The sequence below is a fragment of the Hylobates moloch genome, unplaced genomic scaffold, assembly GCF_009828535.3.
Source record: "Hylobates moloch isolate HMO894 unplaced genomic scaffold, HMol_V3 SCAFFOLD_1, whole genome shotgun sequence".
Classification (NCBI taxonomy): domain Eukaryota; kingdom Metazoa; phylum Chordata; class Mammalia; order Primates; family Hylobatidae; genus Hylobates; species Hylobates moloch.
This window is the reverse complement of record NW_026652276.1, coordinates 197,930,691-197,950,886: the sequence shown is the minus strand read 5'-3', so window position 1 is coordinate 197,950,886 and position 20,196 is coordinate 197,930,691. Positions and strand designations below refer to the sequence as shown.

At 38.0% G+C, this 20,196-nt stretch overlaps 1 protein-coding gene and 1 long non-coding RNA gene across 9 annotated transcripts in view; one reads left to right on the top strand and one right to left on the bottom strand.

Annotated features, from left to right (window-relative positions):
* ST7 (suppression of tumorigenicity 7) overlaps positions 1–20,196 on the bottom strand; it is a 278,014-nt gene that overhangs the window by 152,943 nt on the left and 104,875 nt on the right. The window lies entirely within an intron of this gene.
* LOC116814278 (uncharacterized) lies at positions 220–2,876 on the top strand. Its single transcript, XR_004371215.2, has 3 exons — positions 220–1,279; positions 1,968–2,654; positions 2,744–2,876. It is a non-coding gene; the product is annotated as an uncharacterized LOC116814278 (long non-coding RNA).

The following is a 20,196-nucleotide window of genomic DNA, read 5'->3' as shown; positions in this document are numbered from 1 at the left end:
CTCACCATATTAACATACCACTGGTATCACCTGTATCAACAAAAGAAAGTTTTTAAATATTCAGTTACTTGGATTTAAGCTAGAAAGAATGAACAGCACCCAAAACTACTAAATTCACCCACTAATTGTGATAGCATCCAAACTGTGATAGCGTCACATAGTTCAGCTGCAATACGAATTAATTTGAAATTATTCTGTGAGATTATATATCTGTACCAGAAAGAGTACAAATACAAAAAGGGCACTATTCACCATTGCACCAGTACTTACTGGCAAACAAACCTGTCAACTAACTACAACTCAGTGTCTTAGGAGAAGCCAATCCCATCTAATTTTGCAGGGGTTCTAAACAGAACACCATTGTTTATGTTGTGGAGTGCTGGTTTCCTTAACTTTACCTGACAGAACTACAAAGATTTAGGAGGTTTAATCCCTCAAAATCTTATTAAAACAAATCCTATTACTCTGCCTCATTATTTGAAGTCAGTGTATCTAACGACTTTTCTTTTACATGTACTAATCAGGCCTGGCCACCCACAGATATTTGTAAATTGCATTATCTTCTGTCTAACTAGCTCACAGTGTGTGGGGTGAGGGGGGTCGCCATAAACAGTTTCGGTCTGATTTACTTTTCCTAACTGCCAAAGCACTCTCTATGAGGGGGAAAAGATCCGCTATCTAAACAAGATAGTAGCTTGTTTTTGTTTTTTGTTTTTGAGACAGGGTCTCACTCTATTGCCCATGCTGGAGTGCAGTGGCACAATCTCAGCTCACCGCAACCTCCACCTCCTGGGTTCAAGTGATTCGCCTGCCGCAACCTCCCAAGTAGGTGGGAGTACAAGTGTGCACCACCACACCTGGCTAATTTTTGTATTTTTAGTAGAGACAAGGTTTTCACCATGTTGGCCAGGCTGGTCTCGAACTCCTGGCCTCAAGTGATCCACCCGCCTTGGCCTCCCAAAGTGCTGGGATTACAGGTGAGCTACCATGCCCAGCCTAGATTAATTGTATCTAGGAAATCATATAACAATATCTAGTTTCTATATTGCTAGAGCACAAACATATAGAACGGCCAGTTTAAAGTGACTAGTGTAATTTTTTTCTTAATTTCAAAAGGATTGAGGTCAAAAATCCAATTCCATGATCTGCTAACAATTTTAACTATTATTTTTTCCACAGTGCTTAAAACAATACTTTAAGAAATGTTCAATATTCCACGAGAACAATATCCACGTGACATGAAAAGAAAAGTCTAAGTTGATTCCTGGAAGCTGGGAAAGTATGTATTTTATTTGTGTATTTGCTTAACAAACATTTATAGGGCTAATTATAGGCCAGATACTTTTCCACAGATTTTTAAAATATTATTATTACTCAATTCTCATAACTACTCTCTGAGGTATGTACTACTACTGTCCCCCTTTTACAGATGGGGTAACAGGTATAGAGAAGTTAAGGACTTAATCAGAATCATACCAGTAGTCGGTAGTAGAAGCAAGATTTAAACCCGGGTAGTTGGGACCCAAAGTTTGTGCCCTTAACCACTCACACTGCCCTCCACAACAAGCTGCCTCTTTTCAGGAGTATCAGAGACATGTTGCCACTTTAGGCAGTTATTATTCAATAATTGTGGAACTTCCTCAGGATAGATGGATGAAAACAAAAGGCAAACGAAGTATATCTGTCCCATAAAGTATGCCTAAGGTGTTTGTATCATTCATCTGAACAGAGTTCTACACTACCATGTCCCAAAGTTCCCTTCACTAACATATTATGTAATATACTATGATTTGAATTTTCCTTAATATACCATGAACGGTTTTTTATTTCTAAATCTATCTCATTCATTTAATACTCCACAGTATTAGATTGTGTAGAGGCCTACAGATGTGGTTAAATAGTCTATTGATTTCTTCAGTTGTTATTATTCAGTTGTTATTACTGATTTTATTCTGCCTTTTTTACAGGTCTCATTCCAGTAACTGCTTAATATCCCCTGTCAGTCTTCTTCAAAGGCTGAAGCCAGCCTCTGACTGAAGCGCAGCCTCAATCTTTCCTGTCTGGTGCCAGCACAGCTTGCCTGGACTTCTGAAAATTGCAAGCCCTTGCTCCTAGCTAGTCACCACACTCCCCCTTTCTTAGTTGCAGATTCCCTCTTGCTGTGGTTTACCAGGTGCCTTTATTGCCCCTCATGCTTGTGTGCCACTTTGGACTTAATCTGGCACACTTAACTCCCTTCATCCACGCCTGAAGCTGGACAAGCTGAAGTGACTGCATCACTTTCTCAATTCTGGCTCCTGCCCACCAGCCTTGCTCTGCTAGGAGGAATTAGCTCTGCCTGGCCAGAACCCAAGAAGTGACAAATCAAACTCGCTCAATAGGTGGTAATTAAACTTCTGGCTCTAAAGCCCAGAATAGGTTGTCAATGGGATTTCACAGTGGCTCCCTGACACTAAGCAAGGATGTAGTTCTACATCTAGTTTTAAATCTTAAACTCTAATAGGATTCTCAGAAAAGACAGTAAAGGCTAAGGCCAAAAAAAGTTGTTTTAAGGGGAAAATGACAGTAAGTACAAACGATAATCTGGGGAAGACCTGGCATTTCTGAAATCAAAACATCTGTTACTAAGTGGATCATGACTGCTTAGTTTCTAGGTGAGCTGAATAAAAATACTAACTGAACAATGATGTAGGTTGTTGTCAAATCTAATCAATTTCTTGTTTGTTTGTTTTTTTTCCATCAGTCTAGAATCTTTGAGTAAGCCATTCAGAAGATGTGATACTACAGAATGATACCAACTGAGGAACAGAGTGGAGAGGAAGGGCTGAAGATGACTTCAGAAAAAGGCCTGAAGCGTGAAAAATGTTGATCTCACTCACTGATCTATGCTGTATTTCTTTTAAGAATGTATTACTATAAATATCCTTTTCTTCCCACATCCAATCCCTATTACTACACCAAATACTTGTTCCTCTAGGAAATGTGAGGTTGAAAAAAATTTCCCCCATTAAATGAGAATTATTCTGCTTATGACATTAGGATATATGCTCTCGCTTTAAAAATAGGAGGCTGTTGAATTCATCATTTGAGTATATTAAATAGACTGTGGAAGAGTATTATCCTCCTGGAAACCTCTTATCCCTCACTCTCATACCACGAGGGATTGCTAGTTAGGTCTAATGACCAATAATATCCACAGCCATATGTAATCAGAAGAGTTTCTGGTTTCTCTAAAGTGGAAAATAAATTGCTGCCAAGTCAAACCAAATAGCATAGAGTTTTGTATGATCTGCCTCTAATGCTTCTCTGTGTAAACATGCTAACTAATGACATCTGGAGAACAAGCTATGTCATGCAGCTTCCTCAGTGATAACTTTTTAAACACCTGGTTACAGATCTTTATCCAAGGGTATAACTGAGTTACCTCACTCCTCAGCCCTAAACCACCTTGTCAGTTTACCCCAGTGTGCCAAACAAATATTACTTTCTATACGTTTCATGATATGGAAAAGGTTCGGAAGGCCTGAATTAATATTTATCAAATATCTTACTTTGGCAAAGCCCATATTTTCATATGGTGTCTTTGAAGAATAAAAACATGTTTGAGCTGGAAAGATCCCAGATAACTTTTTCCCAAATGGGACTCCTTCAAGTGTAAGTTCCATAGAATATTAAGAGATGTTAAATTAATTGGGAGAAGGAATTTGAGAAATACTGGGTTAAAGTTTAAAAGTTTTTTTTTAAGTGCAGGATGTCTAAGACATTCGGATATGCTGAATGCAGTGTCATTCTCTAGCAGGAGGGTGTAATACAAATTAATATTTATTTAAAGATGGAGCTTTTAAAATATAGTTTTTTTGTTTTTGTTTTTGTTTTTTTTTGAGACGGAGTCTCGCTCTGTCGCCCAGGCTGGATGGAATCCAGTGGCGTGATCTCGGCTCACTGCAAGCTCCGCCTCCCGGGTTCACGCCATTCTCCTGCCTCAGCCTCCTGAGTAGCTGGGACTACAGGCGCCCGCCACCACGCCCAGCTAATTTTTTGTGTTTTTAGTAGAGAGGGGGTTTCACCGTGTTAACCAAGATGGTCTCGATCTCCTGACCTCATGATCCGCCTGCCTTGGCCTCCCAAAGTGCTGGGATTACAGGCTGGAATATAGTTTTTTAGATGGTGGTGAAATGCACATAACATAAAATTTACCATCTTAATCATTTTTAAGTGTACAATTTACTACTGTTAAACATGCTCACATTGGCCGGGCGCGGTGGCTCACGCCTGTAATCCCAGCACTTTGGGAGGCCGAGGCGGGTGGATCACAAGGTCCAGAGATCGAGACCTTCCTGGCTAACACCGTGAAACCCTGTCTCTACTAAAAATACAAAAAGAAATTAGCCGGGCGTGGTGGTGGGCACCTGTAGTCCCAGCTACTTCAGAGGCTGAGGCAGGAGAATAGCGTGAACCCAGAAGGCGGAGCTTGCAGTGAGCAGAGATCGCGCCACTGCACTCCAGCTTGGGCGATAGAGCAAGACTTGTCTCAAAAAAAAAAAAAAAAAAAAAAAGCTCACATTGTTGTGCAACCAATCGCCAGAACTTTCTCATCTTGCAAAACTGAAACTTTATACCCTTTAAATCACAACTCTCCATTTCCCCCTCCTCCCATTCCCTGACAACCACCCTTAGAATACCTTTTGCAAGTAATCATTCACAAAATATAATTTGGAAAATGGTGCTTTATATTTTATGGCTCATCGTCTCATTTTACAGATGAAAAATGGGCCTGAAGATGTTAATAATCTGTACAACATCACAAGTTAACAGTGAACCAGGTCTTGAACTCACTGGACTTTAAGTCTGGCCTCTTTTCACAACACTCGGAGTAGAAAGCTGAAACAAGCTGCTAATTAACCAAATTCCATCACCAAATGTCCTGAAAGTTATTTGTATCTATCAGGTCCATTTCAAAGAAAGGACTAAAATAATTTTCCCTACAGCCATGCTAAGTCCACGATTCTCCAAAGCAGCTACATATAACATCAAGAAGCCCCAATTTAAACATGCCATGCCTTTCTAGAGCATCAATTTCATTTGATGATTAGAAAATTAACTGTTTTATATTAAAGTAATCATGGATATATTGCAGGCTAAAGTGCAAAATTAACCTAATTTAAAAGGACTTCAAGGGTACAGTGTTTCAGCAGTGAGCTGCTTTTGCCTGTGGTCCAGCTGCCAAGGGCATCCATTCCCATCTCTGTCTCTAGGGCTTTTAAGAAGCACTGAACTGAAGGGAAGAGCCTCAAATATACAGTAGGACCTGGGGCAAAGCTCAACAGGGGCACTCTGGTAACCCATAAACCAAACTGTGCTTCTACATGCACCTGGTGGGTTCATATCAATTACTAAAGCTCTTAAGTACTTGTTTCTTGATGAGCACCCAAAGTCTCCACAGAAGTAACAAGTCAGGGGGATCTTCCAGTTAATAATCAACCAAAGGAACACAAAAAGGAGTGATATTGTCTCTTGCTAGACATCAAGTTTATGATGTAATGGGACAATTGACAGCAGAGGTGAAAAACTGAATTACATATCAAGCTCCTATTTGGAATGTCCATTGGAAAATGGCATTTAAATTCCAGTATTTACTTCTTCTTTCTGCAAAATCTACATCCAGAAAACTTAAAATAGTTATACTGTATGCCCATTTAAATTCATTGTTGCAATGTACTTACTAAAATTCAGTTATATCTAATCATATTATAATAAAAAGTGAAAAATGATTTCCCCTGTCTTCTGAAAATTGTCCAAACAGGCAAGCCACAATCTTTTAAAAATAATTCTGCAAAGGGAGGAAGGATATGATACTTTGATCATTAAGTTTTAAATTTTCGTCTACAGGCTACTGTCAATATTCTAAGCTTTTGAAATTACCAGCAGATTTTCAAATACAAAATATATAGTGATAATATTCTTTCCTTCATTTTAGCTGTGCTGAAGCAGCTGGCTTGAAGCAGCTGGCAATCCAAGAGCAAAATGCAGCAGAGTGAAGCCAAGCACCTCCTTGACTAGTATCACGTGCTAGTGCAAGGTCGGCTTTGGTTCCACTTGGCATTTCCTTTTAACCTGCCTCAAAAGATCCCTTCTCAGAATATCTGCATCAGTATGTTAATCCTGGCACTGGGTTCTGGGTATTCATTCTTTCCCCAGCTGCTCGCTGTTTCACACCCTCTAAAATCATGGCTCCCCATGCCAAAATGAAAGGCAAAATGGCATATTAAATACACAGAGAATGAGTGCCATGTAAGGTAAGAGGCATGTGCCATGAATATTAATGTAACCCAAGCAATTACAATCATTTGAATCTACTTCCTGTGATAAAAGCCTATACAATGAGAGCTGGCACACCACGTCAGCTGCTCACTGCACAGAAAAGGATGCAGTTAACCTTGGCGAAGGTTAGGAAGCTCTGTTTTAGTCACTAAAAGGAGGACTTCATTTTTCTAATAGAGTAAGAAACAACTCTGGATTCCCAACTCCCCAAGACAGCCAGTTATTTTCAGGAGCACTGCTCAATTATAAAAATAACTTTGAATTTGCATTAATTGAAGATGTGTAACATACTGCAGATAGGTGGTGGTAAAGTAGAAAAACGTAGGATGAAACAATTTGTGAGAAAGTTTAAATCATTCTTAGCCATTGCTAGTTAATTTGTTAACAAATTACTCTGTACTTCGGTAAGTGAAATAATATAATAGTAACAAAAACAACTTAGTGCTAGATTGGAGCCACTACCTACCCTAAGACATAAAAAGGAAATGCTTCTTATAAAATGAAAGAATAGTGAAAAAGAAAAAAAAAAGAAGAAAAATATATAATTCACTATTTTTGAAATGTGCATTTATAATACAAATAGTATTTACCAAAATAAGACCAAGCATCCTAAACTGTGAACCCTACAATAACACATGATGTTGCCCTTTACTCTTTATAGCATAACTGAGGTTTCCAGAGGCCTAAATTATCTGACCTGCCAAATCTTTCCGTGTACATCTAAAAGAAAAAAGAAAAAGAAAAACAACCTAACAAAACACTAATATGTAAGCATGAAATAGAAAATAACAGGAGCTTTGCCAGCTTCATGAAATTTCTCCATAGGCTATATCCTAGCTCTGCCAACACCATGTCAACAAATATCCACTGGATGCAGAATGAAATGTCACTGTGTAGAATTTAAGAGAATTTAAGGGAAGCATCCTTGCTAATAAAGTTGAGACAAAGCACTGTAGCTGAATTGTCTATTTTGGGTATGACAAAGATTGTATGTGTCTTTGACCAAACTTCAGTCAGGCTCCTCAAAATCCTCTTCCCAAGTAGGTCTCAACTTTTAAACTTTGTGTCCATGTTTGCATCGTCCAATTATTGCAAAAATCTTTAGCCACAATCTCCCACCCTTCTGGTCACCCTTAAAATCTGAACAAATTCCCCAACCCCAACCATCCCCCAGGAGACAGCTAATCACTCTGGCCCGTATTCAGCCAGACTCCTGTTAGGTCATTTTATCTTCTCAGTAATTTTCAGTCCACTAACACACACCTACCCACCCTGCTCCCTGGCTATAAAACCCCTACTTTTCCTTGTACTCAGAACCAAGTTCAGTTCTATACTGGGGTCTCTTTTCCCTTCCTGCAACAGTCCTGAATAAAATCTGCTTTCACTGCTTTAAATGCTGTCAAGTTCTGGTTTTCTTAGTCATTGTGCCACTTTGGAAAACAGTTCGGCAGTTCCTTCAAAATGTAAATGATAGAGTTATCACATGATCCAGCAATTCTACTACTAGGTATACGCTCACGAGGATTGAAAACACATGTCCATGCAAAAACTTGTATAAAAATGTTCAGAGAAGTATCGTTCATAAGCCCAAAAAGTAGAAACAACCCAAATGTACACCAAGTGAAGAAGGGATAAATAAAATATGGTATATCCATATAATAAAATAATAGCAATAGCAACGGAGCACTGATACATGTTACAAAATGGATAGACCTTGAAAACATTAGGCTAAATGAAAGAAGCCATTCACAAAAGGCCAAATGTTGTATACTTCCATTTATATAAAATTTCTAGACTAAGCAAATCCACAGAGACAGAAAGTAGATTAGTGGTTTCCAGAGAATGGTGGGAGGAAGTGGAAAGTAACTGCTAATGGGTATAGAGTTTCTTTCTGGGGTGATGAAAATACTCTAAAATTAGATAGTGATGATGGTTGCACAACTCTGTGAACATACTAAAAACCACTGAATCTCACTTTTTTTTTTTTTTTTTTTTTTTTTGAGACGGAGTCAGTCTCACTCTGTTGCCCAGGCTGGAGTGCAGTGGCATGATCCCGGCTCACTGCAACCTCTGCCTTCCGGGTTCAAGTGATTCTCCTGCCTCAGCCACCCGAGTAGCTGGGGCTACAGGTGCGCACCACCACACCCAGCTAATATTTGTATTTTTTAGTAGAGATGGGATTTCACCATATTGGCCAGGCTGGTCTTGAACTCCTGACCTCGTGATCCGCCCACCTCAGCTTCCCAAGGTGCTGGGATTACAGGCATGAGCCACCACGCCTGGCTGAATCTCACATTTTTAAAGGGCAGATATTGCTGTATGTGAATTATATTTCAATAAAGCTATTTAGAAAAAAAAAAGTCATTGCTACAGGTTCATTTGTTCAATATCTATTTGTTGAGGGCCAACTAAGTACCAGGCACTGGAGCTATAATAATACATAGACACGGTCTATGTCCCAGAGTTTATGGTTTTGTGGAGGAAACCTGGGTTTAAACCCTGGTTCAACACTTGTGGGAATCTGGGAAAGTATTTTACTTCCTCACCTATAAATAAGGTTTAAAGGCAGATGATTGGCACACTGGAAGGACTTGCTAAATGTTATTTCTAAATGAGTACAAAGGCAAATTATAAATGTCAGGAGAGAGAAAAAACATGAATAAATCAGGAGGACTTAGTTTAGGAAGTAGGAGAATGTATTTCTTCAGGAAATGACATTTGGGCTGAAATCTGAAGGATCAGTTGGAGGGAGTCAAAGAATTTAAGGAACTTGAAGACCTGCAGACAAAGGAAAGTTTAAGTGCAAAGTTCCTGAGGCAAGGAAGAGTTTAAGGTATTTCAGGAACCATGGTCAGATGATACTGAGCAAGTGAGGGAGAGGTAAGCAGGAGCCAGAACGTGCTGGGTCTTGAAGACCAAAATAAGTACTTTGGATTTTATTCTAAGTACAATGGAAAATCACTGACGGTTTTTGAACAGAAGGATGGCATGATCTAAATTATATTTCAAAAAGATGACTGGCTGCTGAGAGGTGAGGAGCATAGTACAGTCAGAAGGCCACTGCTGTGCTCTAAAGGAAATATAATGATGACTTGAATTACGCTATCGCAGAGATTCTAACAACCTTGACAGACACACAGAAATAAAAAACAAGGACTTGAGGCAGAATTCCTTTCTATTCTGCTCTATAAATGCAGCCTGCACTGGATAGAATACAAAAGGAAGAGTGAACCGGTATAAAGTGTATCATAAAAGACTTCAGGCCGGGCGCGGTGGCTCACGCCTGTAATCCCAGCACTTTGGGAGGCCGAGGCAGACAGATCACAAGGTCAAGAGATCGAGACCATCCTGGCTAACAAGGCGAAACCCCGTCTCTACTAAAAATACAAAAAAATTAGCCGTGCGTGGTGGTGGGCACCTGTAATCCCAGCTACCCGGGAGTCTGAGGTGGGAGAATGGCGTGAACCCGGGAGGTGGAGATTGCAGTGAGCGGAGATCGCGCCACTGCACTCCAGCCTGGGCGACAGAGCCAGACTCCGTCTAAAAAAAAAAAAAAAAAAGACTTGAACCAAAAAGCCCTCAAATTCCTAGTTTTATTCCCAGCTTGCTATAGAATCTTGGCAAATGCTTCCTCACTGAGTCTCAGTTCTTTATCAGTATAGTTAGAATAATACCTATTCCTCGAAGGTTACTCTAAGACTTAACTGTCTTAATATATGTGAAAGTGACTGCAGAGTTGCAGGCAGTGTGCTTATAAGTGTTAGTCAGTTTAAGAGATACACCCAAAGGAAAACAATATACACAATGAGATTAGTCATTTTTCCCCCTTTAATGTCAAGGTGTGTTTTGTTTTAATGAGGATAAATTAAGCTTTTTCAATATACGATGGCCTGTAGAGAACAGAGTGGGGATCCATCAACTCCTGTTTCATGGCACGCACTTGCTGGGAAACTCTTAAAATTTTTGCAGGTGAATCCTCTCCCACAGACACATCTCTGGGAAGCAAACAGTATTTTAAGAGAAAGCTTTTCCTTAAAGAAGCCCAGACCAGGGAATGTACAGACCTGAAGAAGAACAGTGTACATTTGCTATAAAACAGCTTTATGAAGCAACAAATAAGAGAATTGATTTTAGGAGATATTTTGGCAAAGTTCATGACAAAATTATCTGTATTACAGCATTAAAACTTGACTGAAGTAAATAAATTACAGTCAAATTTCACCTGCAAACTCCAACACGTTGGTCCTGCTGCTGGTGAAGACACCACTATACACATTATAGTCACCACTTTCTGAAGGATGTTTGTAATAAGGGTACACTTGGGACTTTTCTCAAGTTAATTAAACAGTTGTGAAAAAAGCAAAATCTTTTGAGACTTTGCTGGAAGCCCCTGACAGAAGCCTATAGGGAAGTAGTTTTTTAATTACCTTGATATTTCATTAATGTTTTTCTGACTTTTTATAATAATTACATTACATTTATTAATTTTTTTTCTAAGAAAGCATTAACAAAAAGAAAAGCAAAAGAATATATGTTTATTTACAATATGTTAAGTAGGATAATGTAAGAGAAAAAAACTTTTCCCATGTATATTGTCCCATAAATTTTAATGTTTATCTTCAATAGAAAAAGGTAGCAGTTTTTTTTTGTTGAATAAAATGCTGTATTAAAAAAACCGAAGGTAATAAAATAGAAAATGCCTTTAAATAAATGCTATATTATGTTGTCATAGCTATTATTTAATTACTGAAGACATATGACGAAATCTAATTATTTCCCTAAATAGAAATTTAATGTTCTGAAAATTATTGTGCTTCAAATCTTATACAAGAACACTGATACACATTAGTATAAGTAATGCCTGTTGGGAATTGCTATAAATGGCACATACTGGTATTAAATTTTGTCCCCAAGATGTAGTACCAAAGGTATTTTCCAAGTTAGTGTATGTTTCTAAAAATTCAGCTTCCTTCAAAGAAGCAAGTTAACTATGCTTCTATAGGAAGAGATATAAAACCAAGAAAGCAGCAGATGGAATTATTTTATTTTATTTTATTTTATTTTATTTTGAGACCGGGTCTTGCCACGTTGCCCAGGCTGGAGTACAGTGGCACAATCTCGGCTCACTGCAGCCCCACCCTCCCAGGCTCAGATGATCCTCCCACTTCAGCCTCTCAGGTAGCTGGGACTACAGGTGCATGCCACCACACCCAGCTAATTTTTGGACTTTTTGTAGAGATAGGCTTTCACCACAGTGCCCAGGCTCTTCTTCAACTCCTGGACTCAAGTAATCTGCCCATCTCAGCCTCCCAAAGTGCTGGGATTATAGGCATGAGCCAATGTGCCTGGCCCTGAAATACTTTATACAAACATAAATGCAAAAATATTTCTCCATGTCCTATCAATTGAAAGAAACAAAAACGAACAGAAACAAAAGCTTTATCATTGTGAAAACATTTAGTCTTTGTCCTGGGCTTAAAGCAAAAAAAAGAATTGGTACTATATTTTATAATTCACATAAAATCATCAGTCATATTATTTAAAAAGTCTTATCACCCAGATTTCTAATTTAATTCTGTCTAGGACCTCAAAAGAAGAACACAGTGAAATACAAAAACAAAAGCAAAGAAAAAAGCAAACAAGATTCTATTTCCAGTTTTATCTTTGATTTTGATTATTTTTCTGTCTATAGGTCAATATCCATATGCTTAAAAAAATCAATTCTTTAAAATATCACTATCGATTAATGAGAGCATCTGCAAAGGTCAAAAACAAGGGATTTCTTAACATTCTTTTCTTCTACTTGAAAGATGTAAAAAACTAAAAGAAAGTTTCCAGCATCATGTGCTCCACTGTATCTGACTATGTAGGGGGATTAAGGCACTAATAATTCTAACTAAAATGGCAGAACTAACCCATTATTTTGGCCCAGAATAGATAAACTGAGTTGATCACAGGAGTGCTAGCCAAGCTCAGGATGTACCATTTTTCTATCCAATGTTTGACATACAGAGTAGATGAACATAAACATTCACTTTTTTCCTATGAAGAATCTACATTTAATTTAACTTACCCATGATAAACTATTGTATTAATGATTATATCTTTTAAGGAGACCTCACAAATTTATTGTATCTTAGAAAAATTTAACATGTATTAAATATAATGTTCCAGAAAAGGAAGAGGGAAAAAAATAAACACATGAATGGCACTGCTACTGCTACTTAGCATTCTAACAGACCAGCTCACTGAAATAAATTCCATAGACTACTACGAAAGTGTGATTGAATTTCATATCACAGTGAGTAAAAGATTAGTAAGCTATCACCTTTAATCAAACAATACTGACTCCGATCTCCATGAGAGCACATGTGCTACAATTAGAATGAACTCCCTGCTTAGGGGCTGAAAAAGTGTAAGATAGGGTACCTGTTGGCAAAATTACCATCTATTATGGACTGAACTCTGTTCCTCCAAAATTCTTACGCTGAAGCCTTAGCCCCCAGTGTGATGGTATTTGGAGATGGGGCCTTTGGGAGGCAATTAGAATTAGATGAGGTCATGAGAGAGCCGCCCAAGGGACCCTCATGATAGGATTAGTGCCCTCATAAGAAGAGTCTCCTGAGGACTTGCTGCCTTCCTCTCTCTCCCTCTCCCACCTTTCCCCCCTCACCCTGTGAAGACACTGCAAGAAAGTGGCCTTCTGCCAGCCAGAAAGAAAGACCTTGTACCAGGGAACCAAGTCAGCTGGCATCTTGACCTTGAACTTCCCAACCTTCATAACTGTGAGAAAGAAATTCCTGTTGAGCCACCCAGTCCGTGAAATTTTGTTATGGCAGCCTGAGCTTCTGACTCATATACCATCAAATCAGTCACACACAAGTTATCCTTTTGAATCAGGACAAACCAGAAATATAATCTGAAAATGTGCTTAGATTCTTAAGCTTCGTCCTACATACTAATTTTCCAAGTGACAACCAATATAAATATTGTTCCTTTTCTTTTTCTGGCACAGTAGTGGCTACATATTTCCTTTTAATGTCAGTGTCCCTCTCTATTACCCTTTTATATATAATCCTCCATCTTTGCTATGTCTGTGGATTCAGACCTTCCTTTAATTACTAATTGAATTTATATTCTACCCTTGTGCCTTTACAGATATAAAATTCAGGCCCTTTGACTGGTCTTCTGAAAAGTAGAACATTTACATCTAAGTTTTTCTTACCACTGAGCCTGGGATTCAGATAATTTACATAAATGTTCTCTCGGTATCTAATTATTTTACATAATAAATAATTTGCATCAAATTACTTGTAAAAAGCATCATAAATTATTCCTACTACCCCTCCCCCACCCCAACCAAAAGTGTAGAAAGTGAGGTTCAAATAAGTTTAAGCAGGCTGGCCGGTGAGAAGGGTGAGCCAATGGACTTCAATCTTCTAAGACTTGCTCTTCCTGCTTCCCCATTTAGTGTAGGAATCCTTAGAGCTCAATTTCGTGGTTAAGACTGCAGGAAAAAAAGCCAAATGGGCAATCTGATTCCCTACAGCCCACACATCTCAGAGACCTAAAACTCCTTTTAATTGTCTTTAAAATGGCAGGACCTAAAACTCCTTTTAATTGTCTTTAAAATGGCAGGACCTAAAATTCCTTTTAATTGCCTTTAAAAGGGCAGGAATTGGATTTATTTTCCCATTTATTTACGGGAAAGGCAATACTATATTTTGGTTTTTTTTTTTTGAGACAGAGTCTCACTCTGTCGCCCAGGCTGGAGTGCAGTGGCACAATCTCAGCTCACTGCAACCTCCGCCTCCCAGGTTCAAGCGATTGTCCTGCCTCAGCAACCTGAATAGCTGGGATTACAGGTGCCCGCCACCACACCCAGCTAATTTTTGTATTTTTAGTAGAGACCAGGTTTCACCATGTTGGCCAGGCTGGTCTCGAACTCCTGACCTCAGATGATCCATCCGCCTCGGCCTCCCAAAGTGCTGGGATTACAGGTGTGAGTCATCACACATGGCCAGGCAATATTATATTAAACATTATTTTATCTCATGGTGATCACAAGATTAAGAAAAAAATTGATACATATGAAAAACATTATTTTAATTATTTAAAAAACTCTGCAAACTATCATTTTAATAGAATTACGTTATTGACTATTAGTTTTCATGCAATTTTATTATCCTTGAAATCACACTGTGGGTTCTATTCTATTTAACATTACACCTTAAATATATTTGTCAAGCATTTAGTCTTCATATTTTTCATTGTAATGACTTGATAAGATTGTGTCATGTTGATGTAGCATCACTTACATACCAGTTCCCTTTCAATGAACACTGAAGTTAAACACTAGGGTCTGTATAAGGGAAATGTTTCTATAATTATGGTTTTGCAGTCATGAGTTACCTGATATTCTGCTTGCCTTCTCCACATTTCCTGTTAAAACTGATTCTGCAACTGATTCTGTAGCTCTCAGGCCTATTTTGATCTCCATTACCCATAGACTCTTATTCTTTGACCAGCCAGTGTCTAGCCCTACCCAAGGTCTGTGTGCCTCAGGCACCCCCAGACTTTCCCACCAAAAGATCCCACTGCACTTATGTCAACTGGTTATGCTGATCAAACAATGTAAAATCCAGAACAAAATTTTAAAACCTAATCAGACAAATCCTAAAAATGGTGGAGGTATAAGGTCCAAGGTCAGGAATATATTAAAAGAAAACTAACAATTACTTGGTATATGAAAATTTGATTTTTTTTTTTGAGACAGGGTCTTGCTCTGTTGCCCAGGGTGAAGTGGGGTTGTGAGATCTTGGTTCACTGCAGCCTCAACCTCCTGAGATCAAGTGATCTTCCCACCTCAGCCTCCCAAGTAGCTGGGACTATAGGCACATATCACCACACGTAGCTAATTTTTTTTTTTTTTTTTTTGCAGAGATGAAGTCTTACCATGTAGCAAAGGCTGGTCTCGAACTCCTGGGCTCAAGTGATTCTCCCACCTTGGCCTCCCAAAGTGCTGGGATTACAGGCATAAGCCACTGTGCCTGGCCAAGAATTTGATTTAATATTAAGATCCACAGTACTTCTGACCAGAAGCAGTACTTCTATGAAATATAGTCTCTGAGAGATGACATAATTCTCAACTCCAGAACAAGTTTAGATCTATATCTCTAAAATTAGTAGGAATTTCATATATATCCATATATATGCCAGAAATTCCATATATATTACATACACAAACACATTCTCACACATACATAAGAATGAATGAAACTTTGCCATTATTTGTGTCCATTCTAGCATATTAAACAGGCAAAGACATATTTCTTGCCTTGACCACTATTTTCTTTTTAAATAATAACCTATTCAAAAGCAGAAATTACATCTACTATTTCTTTTTATCTTTAATTTTTGTGGGTACTTAGTAGATATATATATATTTATAAGGTACATTAGATGTTTCAGGCATGCCATGTGTAATATCAGGCATCACGGTAAGTGAGATGTCCATCACCTCAAGCATTTATCCTTTGTGTTACAAACAATCCAATTATATTCTTTTAGTTATTTCTAAATGTACAATTAAATTATATTTGACTATGGTCACCCTATTGTGCTGGCACATACTAGGTCTATTCAATCTATTTTCTTTTTTTGTACTCATTAACTATCTCCGCATCCCTGTGTCCCCACCACTACCTTCCCAATCTCTGGTAGCCACCCTTCTATTCTCTATCTCCATTAGCTCCTACAAATAAGTGAGAACAGGCGAAGTTTCTCTTTCTGTGCCTGGCTTATTTCTCTTAACATAATGACCTGCAGTTCCATCCATGTTGTTGCAAATGACAGGCTCTCATTATTTTTTATGGCTGAATCGTACTCCATTGTGTATATGTACCACATTTTCTTTATCCATTCATCTGTCGATGGATACTTAGGTTGCTTCCAAATCTTGGCTATTGTGAATAGTGCTACAATAAACATGGGAGTGCAGTATATCTGCTATTTCTTTGATACCATCACACAGTAGCTGTTGAAGAAATATGGCCAATCTATTGACTTAAAAGCTGAGTAAAATTTTTCTACATTGTGATTTCTCATAAAACACAGGATGGATATGAAAATAGGATTTATAATTCTTAACTATTTCCCTTTTTTGATAATTGGCTTCCTCTTAAGAATTATGATGCTCAATTTTACCATAATGAACTATGAAATCAAAGCAAATTCAATCTTCAAGTAAAGCAGCACCATGTCCCTTTATGAAAAATAAGTCTCCATAATAACCAATAGAAAAGATATATAGCAGATGGTATTAAATAGAACATATTTGAAGTTTTCCAGATCAAGTGCTTTTATGCAAACTGATCATTAATTTCCAAAGACAAATAAAGCTTTAAAAAATCATGTTTATATTTCACTGGAAAATAAAAATAAAAAATACCATCATACAAACAGTATAGGAAATAACAGCTCTTGTGCACAAAGCAAATGTGTTATTGAATTCCCTATCTTATTTAGATAGATAACTTGACTGGCTAAAGAACAACTGAGTTTCAAACGGCAAAACACATGTGTTTCCAACTTCTCATTCACATAAGTTAATCAATATTCTTGATTCTCTTGACACCCACTAGCAAATATAACGATAAAGAATTAAAAAGTAGAAACCTGTGAAAAATTAGTTTGCTTTCTAATGATAGCACATCTAAATCCTGGCATCTGTGGCCCCCACACAAGAAACAGTTATTATCCTAAGTCAGAGGAGTGGAATCAACTGAGGTTCTGCAAAACATCCCACTCAGGTAGGATTACTATAACTACCAGACTTTACAGGTGGTAACTGAAAAAAATAGAAAGGGATTTTGATCTGTAACTTTTACTTTATAGTACAAATTTTTAGTCCCAGAAAATTAATATGACAGGCCCATGTTCATATAGTACATAGTCAAGGAACTCAGGTTCCATCACCCTACTACATCACTATCTCTTTTCAAGGGTATTTTGTAAAGAGGAAAAATAAGTCCCAATAAAGAAGTTTCTTGTACTATATTCAAATGGATGATTTAGTATGGGTCTGAAATAGCTTAATAACTAATAATGTTAGACATCTTCAACTGGGCAATTTGCTGTGTTTGAGCACTTGAAGTCAACTAATCAAGCATAAACACGTTAGCACATAACTCAATCATACACTCTCTTATTAGGAGAAGCCCTAACTCACAGCATGTAAACAAGTATCTTCAAACTTCCTAAGTCTTAGTTCTTAATTTTTAAAAATTCACAATGAATCAACAATATGGAAAGAGTATCAATTATATCCAAAACATAAGGTTGAGCACCATGTGAAAAACAGGGTAACAAAAGAAACAGTCCTTGACCTAAGGAATTTTCAAATCTAGTTTTAGTTTTATACTGGGTTAGCTATCACTTAAAGATGCAGGCAAAAGAAAGTCACTTTCAGATACATGAAGAATAAATGGAGTTATTCTACTTGAATACATAAGTATAATGACATAAATTAGGTAATGAAATACAGCTCTAAGTATGTATATGAAAACCTTTAAATAGGCCACAATTTAAAATAATTACATTTTAAATAGTCTACCTTTCAAAATCATTAGAGAAAAAATATAAAGACTCAGTGAAAACTACATCTACAGCTTTAGATCATCCACAAACAGATAACCACCGACTTTATCTCAGATACTGACACTATATTGAAATGGGCAGGATCAGAGCTAGGACCCTTCAATACACCAATAGAATCCTCCCTCAGGGTGACCTAGATGTAAAGGAATGTCTTATAAATGTAATCTCTTATATGTGTAATTGAGCATCATAATTCTTAAGAGGAAGCCAATTATCAAAAAAGGGAAATACTTAATAATTACAAATCCTATTTTCATATTGATCCTGTGTTTTATGAACAATTACAACTTAGTAAAATTTTACTCAGCTTTTAAGTCAATAGATTGGCCATATTTCTTCAAGATCCTTGTGTAAAGATCTTGCATAAGATCCTTTCTACTTTACACTTTCTTCTAGTTTATCTTCTTTATTTTTATTTTTTATTATTTATTTTTATTTATTTTTTTGAGACGGAGTTTCGTTCTTGTTGCCCAGGCTGTAGTGCAATAGTGCAATCTTGGCTCACTGCAACCTCCACCTCCCAGGTTCAAGTGATTCTCCTGCCTCAGGCTCCCAAGTAGCTGGGATTACAGGCATGTGCCACCACACCCAGCTAATTTTGTATTTTTTTTTTAGTAGAGACAGGGTTTCTCCATGTTGATCAGGCTGGTCTCAAACGTCCAACCTCATGTGATCCGCCCGCCTCAGCCTCCCAAAGTGCTGGTTACAGGCGTGAGCCACCGTGCCTGGCCTATTTTATCTTCTTTAATCTCACATAACTCTCATAACTCTGAGCAAGAAATATATTCAGCAGCACTGCACAGAAACCCTTTTATCACCTGGCACAGCTTTCCCTTCTCACTTAGTGTGACGGTTAATGCTGAGTGTCAACTTGGTTGGATTGAAGCATGCAAAGTATTGATCCTGGGTGTGTCTGTGTGGGTGTTGCCAAAGGAGATTAACATTTGAGTCAGTGGGCTTGAGAAGGCAGACCCACCCTTAATCTGGTGGGTACAATCTAATCAGCTGCCAGTAAATATAAACCAGGCAGAAAAACACGAAAAGACGAGACTGGCCTCATCTCCCAGCCTTCATCTTTCGGGAAGCTGGATGCTTCCTGCCCTCAAATATCGGACTCCAAGTTCTTCAGTTTTGAGACTCAAACTGGCTGTTCTTGCTCAAGCTTGCAGACAGCCTACTGTGGGACCTTGTGATCGTGTAAGTTAATAGTTAATAAACTCGCCTTTATGTATATATGTATATCTATCCTATTAGTTCTGTCCCTCTAGGGAACCCTGACTAATACACCTGGTTAATTAAGCTGGAACAAGAAGTCCTGCTGCCAGTTTCAATAAAAAGAAGCAATAGTACCAGAAAGGGGGAGACTTGTAATTTACCCAAATATGAACACCAAAGGCACCTAATATTTTATCAGATAAACAAATTCCCACTACCCAACTGAGCAAATAAGGACTTACAAAGGTTAGAGTGTAGTGGTTGGAGCATAGGTTATTGGTGACAACGACCTGAGTGCAAATCCTGGGTCCAGCAAAGAGAAGTTGTGCAATCTGGGATTGTTCACTCAATTTATCTGCACCTAAGTTTCTTCACGTGTAAGTTCGGGGATAATCCCAGCACTTTGGGAGGCCGAGGCAGGCGGATCACCTGAGGTCAGGAGTTCGAGACCAGCCTGGCTAACAAGTCGAAACCCTGTCTCTACTAAAAATACAAAAAATTAGCCAGGTGTGGTGTCATACACCTGTAATCCCAGCTACTTGGGAGGCTGAGGGAGGAGAACTGCTTGAACTCGGGAGATGGAGGTTGCAGTAAGCCGAGATCATGCCACTGCACTACAGCCTGGGCAACACGGCAAGACTCCATGTTAAAAAATAAAATAAAAAAATTAAGGAGCAGAAAATAAATAAATAAATAAATTGGGGGATAACAACAGTACCCACATGTCACAGAGGATTAAATCAATCAAACTGAATCCTTGGTATAGTGAATTACTTTTTAGTAATTGAGCAATTACTGGGTGACTATTAATCACTATTATACATAATTCTGATTACTTCAATTAAATTGTCCAAGGCCATGTATTTAATAAGAAATGGAGGAAAAATGTTAACTTAGAATCAATGAATGCATGACTGGGGATCCCTATACCACATTACCACCACACAGAATGCCTAATATTCCTAATTCATCTGCTTTTCCTTGTATGCAGCCCTTTCTTCA